The 15497-nt window shown below is 45.4% G+C and overlaps 1 pseudogene; it reads left to right on the top strand.

Moving 5' to 3' along the window:
- The first annotated feature begins 7461 nt into the window (after positions 1-7461).
- On the top strand, positions 7462-12440 carry LOC128561486 (protein Shroom3-like; annotated as a pseudogene).
- The last annotated feature ends 3057 nt before the right edge of the window (positions 12441-15497 follow it).

The raw sequence follows: 15497 nt of genomic DNA, 5'->3' as shown, positions 1-15497 counted from the left end.
TTTGAACATGATGTGTCTTGGTGTCAATTTCTTTAGGTGCATCCTATTTGGAATTTGCTCAACTTATTAAATGTGTAGTTTTATGTCTTTTGCCAAATGGGGGGGGAGTTATTGTTAATATTTCTTTCAGTACTTTTCAGCTCTGTCCTTTTTCTTCTCTTAGAGACTTTGGTCACAGAAATGTAAACTCTTATCATAGCCCCACAGGTCTCTGAGTCTCTATCTCTTGTTTTTTCTTTCTATTCTCATTCTTTCTCTCTAATTAATATTGGGTAATTTCTATTGTTCTATCTTCAGTTCACTTATTCTTTTCTCTTTTTTGTCTATTCTGCCTTTGGGTCTACCCAGTAAGTTTTTACATTTTGGTTATTGTATTTCTCAATTTTAAAATTTTCATTTGAATTCTTATTATAACTTCTACTGCTTTCCTGAGACATTCTATTTCTTTGCTGATACCCTTTTCATTTGTTTCAAGTGTGCTTATAATTTCCTGCTGAAGCATTTTTATAACTGCTTCAATTATCTTTTCAGATAATTCTAATAGATACTCTATTGGTATCTATTGATTGTCTTTTTAAAAATTTAGTTTGATACCATTCTTTTTATAGAAAGACATTGTATATTACATATTTTTCTGTATATTATAAGACTTGGGATGTTATTTAGCCTTCTTTTTCTTTTCTGGCTTTCTCTGATACTACTTTAGAGGGGAAGGAGGAGGCACCACTTTGTTACTGCCAGGCGAGAGTACAAGTCCAGGTTTCCTGCTTGGTCTTTATTGACTCCTGAGATGGAAAAGCCTCTTTACTGCTGGGTGTAGGCAGGAGCTCTGGCACCCCACAAAATTTCCACTGTCACCCCCTGGCTGGGCAGCACAGGAATGCCTCATTATGTAGCTCCACATGCACCTTCACCGATGTTACTGTGGAGATGTAGGGGGCTGCATTACTGCTGAGCAATAGTGAAAGTCCTGACTGTCTATGAAGCCTCCTCTGACACCATCCCAGTGGGGACAGGTGAGGGGGGCTCTTCATTAGAAACGAGAGTCTAGGCTTCCCAGCTGATACTACATGGGGAAGCTCTCATTACCTCTGCATGATAAAAGTCATGCCTCTTGACTCGGCCTTTTCTGACATCACTCTGGCAGGGAGGTTTGGGCTCCTTATTAAAGCCTCACAAAAGTGGAAGTTTAGGTTCCCCAGTCAGCTTTTGCTAATGTGGGTAGGGATGAGACCACAGATTTTTCTGTGGTATTTGGCTAGAGAACTGCAGTTATTATCTAAAAGTTTTCTGTCTTGCCAGGCTGCTCCATCCTGATTTCTTCTTTTTGCTAGAAGGCCTTCACTGGGGTTGGCATTTTCATGTTACTGGCTTCTTCAACCCCAGGTCTAAGGTGTATGAGGCAAAAAGAAATCCCAGAGATTTCAACACAATATTGTTCCTTGGATTCCAAAGTCTTTAGTCAGTCTGCTGCTTTCTTCTCTCCAGCTTTTAGAGTATCTCTGGATTTGTTCTGTATGTACTATTCAGGGGATTCAATTGTACTTGGAAGAATAGCAAAGGGTGTATCTACTCCACCTTCCTACATGTGGAAGTCTTTACAGGTCATTTTAATACATATAACAACAGAGTTCCTATTGCTAGATACCTCAAAGGACTATTGTGAAAATTAAGAGAGTTAATTTGGTCTTTGGAACAATGTCTGGCATATAGTAGGCCTTATATCAGTGTTAGCTCTTATTGTTATTAGATAAACAATATAATGTAGTTGTTGATGAAACAGATTCTAGAACCACACTGCCAGGGTTTAAATTTCACCCCTTATACTTAATGATTGTATTAATCTTGGGGGAAATTACTTGATTTCTCTGTGCCTAACCTTTCTCATTAAAAATGGAAAGAATAGTTTCTTCTTTACAAGATCATCGTGAGAATTAAAATATATATCTAAAACACTCAGAAGTTTGCCTGATACAAAAATAACCTCCTTTGATGTATTAGATATTATTCTTCTGAGCTCAAATGCTTCATTTTCCCGCTTAAAATACCCATGAAGTAAGTAGCAAAGCGTCATTATCTCTATCTACAAAATAAATAAATAAAAATAGAAGTTCTGAGGCATGTGGTGACCTGCCCAAGACCATAGAACCAATGAGTGGTACAGCCCATATACCAGAGGTGGTGCGTTCAAACCCAGCCTTGGCCAAAAAAAAAAAAAAAAAAAAATGCAAAGAAAGACCAGAGTTTGTTCCATTGTATAAGCATTGAGCTGAAGCTGGGCAGGAGTGCAAAGTGAAAATTGGTATTCATGCTCAGAGAACAAGGTGGGGGCTTTGATGGTAGATAGGCAAGTACAGAAACCATGCCTCAGCCAGCAGGACAGAGAATAGACCTGGGGAAAGTGGAGAGAGAGGCAGCCAAAAGTTTGGTTGTTGGGCTAAGTCCCAGTCAGGAAATTGGTGTTGAAGAAACCACCAAGATTACTTCTTATGATAAACTTCTGTCCCCAAAGGCATTCCATCAACATCTCCTACTCAGAGAATAGTGGAGAGTTTCCTAAAAGCTCATCACTCCCACCCTAGGGCAGTTTTTCTGCTGTTAAAAGCTCATCAGGAAAGTCTAGTTCCAAGAATGCAGAAACTGGAGTTTCTTTAGTTCAGAACATTCTGACTCTTAGAGAGTCTTCCTCCCCAAGATAACCCCACCAGTTTTCTGTACTCTTTGGAGCCTGTGCCTCAGAGCCTGCGTCAAGTGCCACCAAGCCTTGAGACACCAGCCCAGATGGAGCTTGTCCCTTCCTAAACCCTGAGCATTAACCATTTCTACCATATGTTTTCAGGTGTGTCTAATCCATTAAACACCAAATTATATCTATATATTTCCTGATGTGTTTGATGTCCAAGTTCTGTGTTACCAGCAAGGTTGTGGCTCTTAAGGTTGCACTGCACAGTTTTGTGTCATGGAGTTACAGCGTGTGACATAGAACATGACACTACAGTATGTAGTGCATCAGTTAATACCTGTCAACTCTGAAAATTAGGATCACAGCCAAGTAGGGTGACCACTTTGTGGAATATGTGGAGGGCCCCAGGAAATTTTTTTTTTTTTTTTTTTACAAAGCCTTATTTAACTAAACACTTTGATTTAAAAATGTTTTACAAAATGTTTGAACTCCTGGAAAGTATGGTGATTTATCAATGAAATTCAGAATAATGAGTAGAAAGAGGTAGAAGAGGTACAGACATTTTATTTTTTGTCAAGTTGGGGAAAATGTCCAGACATCATCTCTTCTTGTTTCACTATAGAAATCATCTCTTTATGTTCTTTATATGAATTCCTGGGGAATTTCATACATGTATTTCCTACCATAAAAAAGAAGGAAAAAAGTAGCAATGCTATTATGTCATGACTCTGTGGAACCCTTTTAGGTTACAACCATATAGATCTTCTCATTTGCAGTTCCCAAATGCCATTTAATGCTGATTATGTCACTACATATGTCACTGGATAATCTATTGTGTAGACTGTAAATTCTAGCTTCCAATGACTTTCTCCAAGATAGTTACTATGACTCAATGATGACCACAAGCAAAGCCTGGTGGCTCATACTTATAATCCTAGCACTCCAAGAAGTCAAGGCGGGAGGATCACTTGAGCTCAGGATTTTGAGGTCACAGTGAGCTGTGATGAGGCCTCTGCACTCTAATCTGGGCAACAGAGCAGGACCAGCCTGAGCAAGAGCAAGACCCCATCTCTATAAAAAATAGAGATGGGCATTGTGAAGGGTGCCTGTAATCCCAGCTACTGGGAAGGCTGAGGCAGGAGGATCACTTGAGCCCAAGAGTTTGAGATTGCTGTGAGCTAAAATGACACCATGGTAGTCTAGCCTGGGCAACAGAACAAGAATCTGTCTTAAAAAAAAAAAAAAATGATGACCACAAATTCAAGTCTCACTTTGAAATCATGTAAGGTTTACAGTTTGGAACTTTGTAACATAAAGGTAGAACAACATCCTCCAACTTCATTTTCTCTTGAACCCTTTGAGCTGACAGCTCTGCATTTCTAGAATGTAATCACTTCTGATATTCACTGCCTTCCCGCCTTCCACACAGCACCACTAAGATAACTTAGCCTCCCGAAGTGTTGCCATTTTGTTTCATGTTAATAAATCTTAAATAGCAGGGAGTTTTCCTTCTTTTCCTATGTGGTAACTTCCCATTACTCCTGGATTTCTGAGCCATACACATGTGCAAGATTTTGCAAAAACTGAGAGGTTAAGAAAAGGCAAAAGGATGAGATGAGAGGGATATTTTGTAAGTTATGAAAATATAAATTCACAAATATAAATATCACAAAATATCCCTCCAAATTATATCATTGATAGCATCCATTAAACTACTCTATTAAAATAGGCTACTATCAAAAAGTAACAAATGCTAGCAAGGATGCTAGTACATTGTTGGTGGGAATGATGTAAATTAGTACAGCCACTATAGAAAATAGTATGGAGGGTCTTCAAAAAACTAAATATTTAGGAATCCCATTGCAGTGTGTATATCCAAAAGAAAGGAAACCAATGTTTTGAAAAGGTATCTGAGCTCCCATGTTCATTGCAGCACTATTCACAATAGCCATGATATGGAATCAACCTAAGTGTCCATTGTTGAACAGATAAGGCAGATTTTGGGTTCCAAAATGGTGGAATAGAGCAAGTTGGCTTCATTCCCCAACAAAGAAAACCAGTAGATGAATGGATGAAGAAACCATAACATATATGCACCGTGGCATATTATTCAGCCATAAAAAATGAAATCCTGTCATTTGCAGTGACATGGACGAAACTGGAGGACATTGCGTAAAATGAAATAAGTCAGGCATAGAAAGACAAACAGCATCGCATATTTTTTCATATGTGGGAGCTAGAAAAGTTAATCTGGTAGAGGTAGAGAGTAGAATGGTAGTTAGCCAAGGCTGGGAAGGTTTGGGGGAGTCAGGGATGGAGTCCTAGTGTTCAACAAACAGAGGATTTCAAAATAGCTAGAGGAGACTTTTGCCAACATCAAGAAATAATAAATATGTTAAGTGATGAATATCCCAGTTACTCTGATTTGATCTTAAAACATATGCACATATCGAGTATATCCTGTTATCCAAATATCACATAAAATTATTCTGTATCAATTAAAATTTTCATTAAAATATTATTAATGGTAACTGCTATTTTTATTATTTTAAAAGTTGTTAAATCTCTTTGGTCACCAAATGTTAGGCTCAATTTATTGCTCAGACTACCACCATCAATATTCCTTTTTAGTTTTACTCAAAAGAATGTTGCAAAATATATGAATTTCTGACTACCCTGAAATCTAGATAAATCAATGGACATTTTGAGAAATACAGAATATGGAATTAGATTTTAGCTAAAAAAATAGAATTTATTCACTTTTACCTTAGTTTTCCTTTCTGAATACAATGGGCTGAAATTCCTTCTGCCCCACTCAGAAAACAGAATGTTTAGCTCTGATGGCAGTTCAGGCACAATTTGTAATAATCTAACTTCACAACATGTACATATGATGAATATTAATATTGTAGAAAAAACATTATAAAATAATGATCACTGTGGGCCTCGTAGTGTGCTTGGTAGTTCTCTTGTTATGGGATCTACTTAATTGAGCAACTAATGTTATTCAATGTTCAATACTTCTTTAAAATGCAGCCTACTACATGCAGAGCTTCTCAAAGGTCAGTGGACGTTGGAATCACCTGGAGATGGTGTGTAGAACGTGGACTGCTGGGCCGCACCCCTAGAGTTTCTGATTCAGCTGATCAGGGTGGGGGTGAAGTTGAGAGTGTGCATTTCTAACAAGCTTCCAGGTGATGCTAATGTTGCTGGTCTACAGTAGTGTTTTTCTTTCTTTTTTTTTTTAGCTGTGTACATTAATGCAATTATGGGGTACAATGTGCTGGTTTTATATACAATTTGAAATACTTTCATCAAACTGGTTAACATAGCCTTCACTTTATTTTCTTAGTTATTGTGTTAAGACATTTATTTATTTATTTATTTATTTATTTTTATTTATTTTTTTTTTTTTTGAGACAGAGCCTCAAGCTGTTGCCCCAGGTAGAGTGCCGTAGAGTCACAGCTCATAGCAACCTCCAACTCCTGGCTTAAGCAATTCTCTTGCCTCAGCCTCCCAAGTAGCCGGGACTACAGGCACCCGCCACAATGCCCGGCTATTTTTGGTTGTAGTTGTCATTGTTGTTTGGCAGGCCCAGGCTGGATTCCAACCTGCCAGCTCTGGTGTATGTGGCTGGCATCTTAGCTGCTCGAGCTACAGGTGCCGAGCCAGTGTTAAGACATTTATATTCTACACTTAGTAGATTTAACACATACCCTTGTAAAATGCACCATAGGTGTGGTCCCACCAATTACCCTTCTTCCTCCCATCCTTCTCCCACCCCTCCCCTACCCCTCCTCTTTCCCTTCATCTTGGGCTGTAGTTGGTTATAGCTTTCGTATGGAAGTGTGGGTGTTTATAAATTGGTTTTATAGTAGGGTTGAGTACATTGGATACTTTTTCTTCCATTCTTGAGATACTTTGCTAAGAAAAATATGTTCCAGCTCCATCCTGTAAACAGGAAAGAGGTAAAGTCTCCATCTTTTTTTAAGGCTGCATAATATTCCATGGTGTACATAAATCACAATTTATTAATCCATTCATGGCTCGATGGGCACTTAGGCTTCTTCCATGACTTTGCAATTATGAATTGGGCTGAAATAAACATTCTGGTGCAAATATCTTTGTTATAAAGGATTTTGGTCTTCTGGATATATACCTAGTAGAGGAATTGCAGGATTGAATGGCAGGTCTATTTTTAGATCCCTAAGTGTTCTCCAATCTTCTTTCCAAAAGGAAAGTATTAGTTTGCATTCACACCAGCAGTGCAAAAGTGTTCCCTTTCCTCCACATCCACGCCAACATCCACGGTTATGGGATTTTCTGATATGGGCTAATCTTACTGGAGTTAGATGATATCTCAAAGTGGTTTTTATTTGCATTTCTCTGATGATTAAGGATGATGAGCATTTTTTCATGCATCTGTAGGCCATGCGCCTGTCTTCTTCAGAGAAGTTTCTCTTCAAGTCCCTTGCCCAGCCTGCCATGGGATCACTTGTTCTTTTCTTGCTTATACGTTTGAGTTCTCTGTGGATTCTGGTTATTATTCTGGAGGTATATTGACCTCCAACCTTTGTTGGAGGTCATCTTCAAATATCTGCAGGTATCTGCAAATATCTTCTCCCATTCTGAGGGCTGTCTGCTTGCTTTACTTACTGTGTTCTTGGCTGTGCAGAAGCTTTTTAGTTTGATGAGATCCCAGTAATGTATTTTTGGTGTTGCTTCAATTGCCTGGGGGAGTCCGCCTCACAAAATATTCTCCCAGGCCGATTTCTTCATGGACACTACTTCTGCTCAAGGTGGCCTCCTAGAGGGGAGGAGGCAGGCAGACATCCCCTATGTCAAGACAGTCTATGACACCCAGAGGGGAGTCTCAGCAGGGTATGAGGTGAACTCTTCGGCCCTGTTTCTTCCAGGTAGGGAGGCCCTAGCATCAGCAAGTCAGGGCTACGATAAATGGTATCATGCTCCTCAGGGCAAGGGAGCGCCACCACCGACTTGGAGCAAGCAGTGCCCCAGTTCTTTGGATTCTACCACTGACAACCTGCCTCCTCCTAAAGTTGGCAAACCTTTGCCTCCAGCTCAGAGTGACAGTTACGCAGCCTTCCCACACCACAAGCAGCCTCAGACAAACCCTTCAGGCTCCCTAAAATGCGCAGCTGCACACGATGCCAAAGAAGAGTCCGGAGAGCAGCCCCCAGCGAAGCCCAAACATGACTACCCCCAAAAGCCAGCACCCCGCACCCCCGGCCAGCCTCTGCTGCCTGCTAGCATCTACCCTGTCCCTTCTGTGGAGCCACACTTGCCCAGACACCTCAGCCCTCCATGACTAGTAACGGGTGGCTCTACCCTGTGCTGGCCAAAGAGAGTGGCTATATAGCCCCCCAGGGGCTGGCAACAAGGTGGCTGCCTTTGATGAGAATGGGAACCACAGCCTACCTAGCAGGCCAGGGGTTGCCTTCTACCAGCCCCCAGAACGTGACTCCCTGTCCCCAGAGGAGAGGAAACTGGGAACTACAGCCAAGTGTGTCCCCTCCAAAGTCCATTTTTCTTCAGTGCCTGTAAACAAGGAGGAAACCTCCCTAAAGAGACATCTCACACCTCCCCAAGGCAACAGCCTACATCCCTGTGAGAAAGAACGCACCCCCAGCAACAAACCATGTCCCAATCACTACAGCCTCAGATCCCCACAGGCCTGGCAAATGGCAAAGACAAGAGATTGTCCAGGCTCTCAGAGCCCTGGGAGGAGGACTTCCAGGAAGACCACAACGCCAACCTCCCTCAGAGGCTGGAGAGAGAAGGCCTAGGCCAGAGCCTGTCCAGCAACTTCGGCAAGACCAAGTCATCCTTCTCTTCTCTCCAGAACATTCCCGAGAGTCTAAGAAGGCAAAATGGCCTGGAGCTAAGAGGGGGAGCCCAGGATTCCCCCGGGGGCAGGCCCACCAGTGCAGTCACTGCCAATGCGGCAGACGCAGGAAGGAAAGCCCTTCCTGACCGCAGGAGCCATCTGGATGGGCTGGTGTCCTATCCGGCGCCCGAGGGACGAGCCAGTACCTGGACCTCTTTCCACAGTTCAGACCCAAGGTACGAAGAGCTGTCCAGCCCCCAGCCCCAGCAGTCGCCGGGCCTGGGCTGGCCGGGCCTCAGCTCAGGCAGCGCCCCGCCGGGAGGCCTCACTGCTCCCTGCTGGAGGTGTCCAAGATCAAGCAGCGAGAGCAGGGGAGCCAGAGACCCCCGGGTGTGGGCAGCTCCAGTTACGACCATAAATACAGGCCCAGCAGGACAGGCCCAACTTCCAAAACTTCCAGGAACGACTTCGAGGCGCTACCCAGTTCCCCGAGTCCGCTGAACCCCCTTACAATGGGGAGCCCAGGTCGGAAGAGGCAACCTGGCAGCCCTGCGGCCAGCAGCCCAGGAAGGCAGCCGACGGCGGCCCTGGCGCTCTGCTCAGGAGCCGCGAGCCCCGGAGCCCTGACAGTCGCCTCCTCCGCAGCCAGAGCACCTTTCAGCTCTTCAGCTAGGCCGAGCAGGAGGTCGAGTGGCCGGACGACAGCCCCACCATGCCCAAGTCGCCCCTGCTAGATGCCCCCTTCAGCCGCGCCTACTGGAACAGCATCAAGGAGGCGCAGTCCCGTGTCTTGTGGGCCACCTCCTTTCGTCGCAGCGACCTGGAGCTGGAGGCACCCGCGGCGTCCAGGCCCTGGCGGCCGCGGCCCTCCTCGGCCCACGTGGGGCTGCGGAGCCCCGATGCGCCCGCCGCGTCGTCCCTGCACACCCGGCGGGAGCGGCACAGCCTCACCCCCGCCGAGGGCGACCTGGCCAAGCCTGCGCCGCCTGGGCCCTGCAGAGGGGCGCGCCGGCGCCCGACCCCAAGCAAAAGAAGCGCTCGTACTCGGAGCCCGAGAAGATGAACGAGGTGGGGGTCTCCGAGGAGGCCGAGCCAGGGCCGCACCCCGCCGCGCCTTCGAGCGCGAAAGCAAGGCCTGCTCCGCGCTCAGCCTATCGGGGCCCCAGCTGAAGCAGTTTCTGGAGAACGCCCTGGCCGACTACGTCCATCGCAAGACCGGCAAGCGGCCCGCCTCTGCAGCCGGCTGCGGCCCCCTGGAGCCCGGGCTGCGCGAGCGCACCCAGAGCACCTACCTCCACCCCAGCCCCACAGCGCCCGAGGGCTCCGGCCTGGCCTCCGCCTCCAGGCTGGGCAGCCCCGCAGGGACGCCGCCTTACTGCCCACCATCGCGGTCACAGACAGTCGATGGACTCCCGTAGATCGCAGCAGCTCTTTTGCGGGAGCTTGCCTTGGGAAACGACGGCGCGGGGACCCCCAACCCCGCAGGGAGATGCTCAACGGAGCTAATGGACCGAGGAGCGCTGAGAGGGTGGGAAAGACCCCTGGGGAGCCATGCTTCTGGCGGGCTGCGGCCAGGAGGGCCGGGAAGTCCACGTCGGCCGAGGACCTGTCGGAGCACTTGGACGTCCTGGCAGTCCCTGTCCACTTGAGGTCCAGGTCATCGCCGGCCGCAGACAAGAAGCACCAGGATGTTCTTTTCCGGGAAGACAACGGCTTTAGCCTTATGGAGGGTCCATGTCACGTGACTGGTCCTGGACCGCGGTCACTCAGTTGTTCAGAAAGAGGCAGAGGAGAGACGCCGCTGTTCCTACACCAGCCTCGCCCTCACTGGGGCTCCTCAGTTCCTAGTGATTTCCCTGGAACCCTGGACCATCAGAGGCCAGCCAGCAGGACAGCCTGCTCCAGACCGCTACCAGCAGGGACACACGGGCAGCACACAGACAGCAGGGCCGAGCCACTGATCCCACTTGGCTCCCCACTGCCTTCACCTGCTGCCCCCAGCTACTGCTCACAGGCTACTACTGACCAAGGTGGAAGGGATGGTCAGGCCGGGCGACAGCCTCTTCCGCCCTGCTCCCTTGCTGGGACCCACAGAAGCAATGGTCATACCCTGGCCCAGCCTCCCAGCCCAGGAGGCTGTGAGGTCAGCAGCCCCGAGGACGGGGGGAAGAAGAGGGTTTTGCTGCCTCAGCGGCCTCTCAGGTGAAGTGGGCCCCTGTGGTCAGAGAGAACAGTCCTCCTGCGGAGCCCTCAGCCTCCACGTTGCAAACCTGAAGCACTGTACACAGCGGCAGAGTCTCCCCCGAGTTCATGCAGCACTTCGGACCCAGACACACCTATTGGGGCTCCCAGCACTCAGGGCTGATCTCTCTCCGGATATCAGAGTCAGTCCTGCGGGAGTGCCCCCCACCTCCGGAAGAGGATGACCACGAGGTGTTTGTGAGGGATGTGCACCCCACAACCACCTCCATCCCCACATTTGAAGCTCTTCTGCCACCTCCACCTCCTCCCCTGAGCCAGGAGACCCCAGTGGGGAGCTGGGACAGCTGTCCCCTGCCTCCTCCCCCAGCTGTGTGTGAGGAGCAGCTGGATGAGCAGGTCCAGAGCCACAGCCAGCCAGCAGCCCCAGCAAATTTTCCAAGGTGACAATTGCAGGGAAAGGCATGTGCCTGGTGCAGCCCACCTGGTAGGAGATCAGATGCTGGCTTCCAGACCCCAGACTTCCATCAAGGTCTCAGAGGCCAGCTAGTCCAAGCTACCCTCTTTTGTGGGAGTTTAGCCTCAACCTGCCAGGCCTCTCAGCAAGCAGCCAAGCCTGGGGCAGCTGGCTCCTGTCTGGACTCAAAGCCTCATCCACGATTCTGTTGGTGGAGGAACTCAGGGTTTCGAAAAGAAAGTCAGTTCAGAAGACATCAGAACAGAGGCTCTGGCCAAGGAAATTGTCCACCAAGACAAATCTCTGGCAGACATTTTGGATCCAGACTCCAGAATGAAGACAACCATAGACCTGATGGAACTTGCCAGAGATGTGAACTTGCTGAGGGAAAACGGCATAAAGAGGAAGGCCATGCAGGGAGATGTCAGCTTCCCAGGACATGAAGGCAAGAGTGAAGAGAAGGAGGCGGCCAGCGCACTGGTCAAATGCCCTGCCTACTACAGTGTGTCTGCCCTGAAGACCGAGCTGCTGAACAAGATCAAGGAGATGCCAGCAGAGCTGAATGAGGAAGAGGAGCAGGCAGATGTCAACGAAAAGAAGGCCGAGCTCATCGAAAGCCTCACCCACAAGCTCGAGACCCTCCAGAAGGCCAAGGGGAGCCTGCTCATGGACATCAAGCTCAATAATGCCCTGGGGGAGGAGGTGGAGGCCTTGATCAGTGAGCTCTGCAAGCCCAACAAGCTCGACAAGTACACGATGTTCGTAGGGGACTCGGACAAGGTGGTGAACCTGCTGCTGTCCCTCTTGGGGTGTCTGGCCCAGGTTGAGAATGTCCTTAGCAGCCTTGGAGAAGATGCCAGTAATGAAAAAAGGAGCTCCCTCAACGAGAAATGGAAGATCCTGGCTGGCCAGCATGAGGACGCCCGGGCGCTCAAGGAGAACCTGGACAGAGGGAGCGCATGGTGCTGGACATCCTGGCCACTTACCTGTCTGCAGAGCAGCTCTAGGATTACCAGAACTTCGTGAAGATGAAGTCTGCACTCCTCATGGAGCAGCGGAAGCTGGACAACAAGATCAAGCTGGGCCAGGAGCAGGTCAAGTGTCTGCTGGAGAGCCTGCTGTCCAATTTCATTCCTACAGTGGGGGCCGTCGCCCTGCCCCCAGACCTCACCAGCGAAGCCACGCCTGGTGGAGGCTGTACTTTCAGCAGCACTTTGCCAACATTATCCTCTCCGCTTTAACCTCTTCAGAAGCACCCAACCAAAAATCACCATTTCTCTCAACACTATTGAATCTGAAAAATGTTTCAGTACGAACCACAATTTAAACTATATAGGTTTGGGGGGCTCTTCGGGGTAAAAGGAGAGGAATCCTCTTTGGAGGAAGCCTGGTTTTCCTTTCTGGCCCTCCATGATTGACTGAGAGCTGAATGCTGCTGGACAGTCCCCTTTTTGTTAGTGCTCTGTAGCAGGAAGAGAGTTAATGAAACTCTAACTGATTGGAGGGTGTTTGATGGTTTTAACAGCGGAGGAACATGGATCAGTGTGTGTTACCCTCAGGAATGTATCCACAGTGGCCTTGTTGGGGGGGGGCAGTGTCTCCTGACCATGGGGTACAGGTACCGTTAATGAAGGGTCTGCAACATAAAGCCTTAAAGACACACACACACACACAGGAGAAAGTTGTAAAACCTTGAACATTTGTTATTTATATTTTTAAAAATGGAAAAGATCGCTATGTTTATGTGCTAACCACTTACTTGATCCTATTTTGTGGTGGACGTAGACGATTATGTTTTGAGCTTTGTATTTTGTGAAAACCTAAATGAAGAATTCCAAAGAGAAAAAAAAAAAAAGCAGAGGATAGTGGGCAATATTTACAGTAGTGTTTTTCAACCTTTCTTATCTCACAGCACACTTGAACCTATAGTTAAAGTATATTGATCAAAAAAAAGTAAAAAAAGAATATTCTCACCGTGCTTTGAATTTCTTTCAAAAATAATTTAATTAATGATCTTTAAAAATTTTTGCAGCACACCTAAGATTCTTACAGCACACTGGTTGAAAAATTACTGATCTAGAGACCACTCTTTGAGAATCACTGGCACAGTTGATTAGTTAAAAGGGGTAATTTTATTATCTAACTTTGGATAAGTTATGTAAACTCTTCTAGCTTCATTTCTTTAACTACAAAATTATACCTCCATCATTAGCTGAGGATTAAATGAGATAATGTATGTGTGATGTTTAACACAGTGCATGCTTTAGAACTCAGTAAATATTAATGGCTGTAATTACTACAGTGATTACTAACTGTACTAAGTTAGTAGTTACTAAGTACTACTGTTATTATTAAATAGAATTAGAAAATGATTGACTTCAAAATCACTTTTACATTGTCAGTGTTGCCTCTTCTGTATTCCTGGAGTTAAGCTTGACATATAAGCTATGACATATAATAGATTAAAAATGAAGACTCAAAGGAATAATATATTGGATTTTTCATGTTATTATAGAGGTTCTCTATCATAAAATGAGTATCAATTTTTTTCTTGAGACAGAGTCTCACTATGTCACCCTTGGTAGGGTGCCGTGTCATCACAGCTCACAGCAACCTCAAACCCTTGGGCTTAAGCAATTCTCTTGCCTCAGCCTCCCACATAGTTGGGACTACAGGCACCCACGGCAACACCTGGCTATTTTTGGTTGCAGTTGTCATTGTTGTTTAGTTGGCCTGGGCTGGGTTCAAACCTGCCAGCTTCAGTGTATTTGGTTGGCGTCATAACCACTGTGCTACGGGCACCGAGCCTCGTTTCTTTTAATAAGAAACAGAACCTTGAAAAAATCTCTGGGGAAAAGAGCTATAATTGAGTTAATTTATTAACTTCACCAAATATTATTGAATATATTATTATTGTCTATAAAGTTTTAAAAAAATTAGTCCCATTCAGTGGTTAAATGTATACAAACAAATACACCCCAAAACAAAAAAAATATATAGTTTTCATGAAAAATTATTAGGCAGATTTTTAGAAGAGTTAGAATAGACTTTGGCCCTAGAAAATCTCAGTAACTGATTTAAGTAAAATTAGGGAAATTAGACTGCTACTACTAATCTGCAAAATATACAGTCCAGAGGTGGTACTATATAGAAGTTGGAAATACACTTACTATTTATTAATCAAATACTGACTCACCAGGCACTGCCACTAGTTGTATGATTCTGGACACCTGGAAAGTTATCCTGGATTCTTTAAACCACTGGCATCTAGATTCTTGTTATCAACTGAATGTTTGTAGTTTTCCCCCCACCCCAAGTTCATATGCTGAAATCCTAATCCCCAATGTGAAGGTATTAGGATGTGGAACTTTGAGGGGGTGATTAGGTCGTGAGGGTGGAGCCCTCATGAATGAGATTAGTGCCCTTATGAAAAAAGAAATGAGAAAATGATCTCGCTGGACTATGAGAGGCTATGATGAGAAGACAATTGTCTGCAAACCAGTCTCCAGAACTGTGAGAATGTTTATCGTTTAAGTCACACAGTCTATGGTATTCTGTCATAGCAAAATCATAGCAACCCCAAACTGCCTAGGACAATTCTTTTTTATTTTTATGCAGAGGTACTAAAAGATACAACAGATAGGTTAATACCAAAAATTTCATCTGAATCATTTAAAACAAGAATAGTAACATTCACAATAACGAAATGTAATTTTCTGTGTTAGTTTGAATGCTCCAGTGAGATTTTAAGAAATTAATAAATACACTTTGTTTCTTTGGTTTGAAAGTCTCTTGGGCACGTTGAGTAGAAGCAGCATTATTTGTTATCTGGTGTTTTCTTTTTTTGTTTTTTTGAAGTTTATATTGTATTTATTTATTTATTTAGAGACAGAATCTCACTATGTCGCTCTCGGTAGAGTGCTGTGATACACAGTATCTGGTGTTTTCTAACACTGTAGTTGAGGGAAGGGCAAATTTCTCTCCTCTGCTATTTTCCAAATAAAGTTTCACTGGCCCACAGCTACCCTCCCCCTTTCTCTCCCATACTGATGAAGGCTGCATTCATGCTACAGAAAGTTTGCCAGCCTCTGCTGTAGACAGTTAGTTGTGATATTTTGGTGAGAAATGTGGCAAGAAGAAATTTCATTTCCTTGTTAGATATACCTATGCAGAGAGATTATTTGTCTTCAACAGTTACCTAGTACAGTAGCAATAAATCAGCCTTACAGTTGTTTTCCATTAACCTCAGACTGAAATGTTCACTAGCCTGCCCAATGGTGCTCAGCACCATGACAACAACATGTCTCCC

The sequence above is a fragment of the Nycticebus coucang genome, chromosome 12 (genome assembly GCF_027406575.1).
Source record: "Nycticebus coucang isolate mNycCou1 chromosome 12, mNycCou1.pri, whole genome shotgun sequence".
Taxonomy (NCBI): Eukaryota; Metazoa; Chordata; class Mammalia; order Primates; family Lorisidae; genus Nycticebus; species Nycticebus coucang.
The sequence above is the reverse complement of the archived record's forward strand: the minus strand, read 5'-3'. Positions and strand labels throughout refer to the sequence as shown.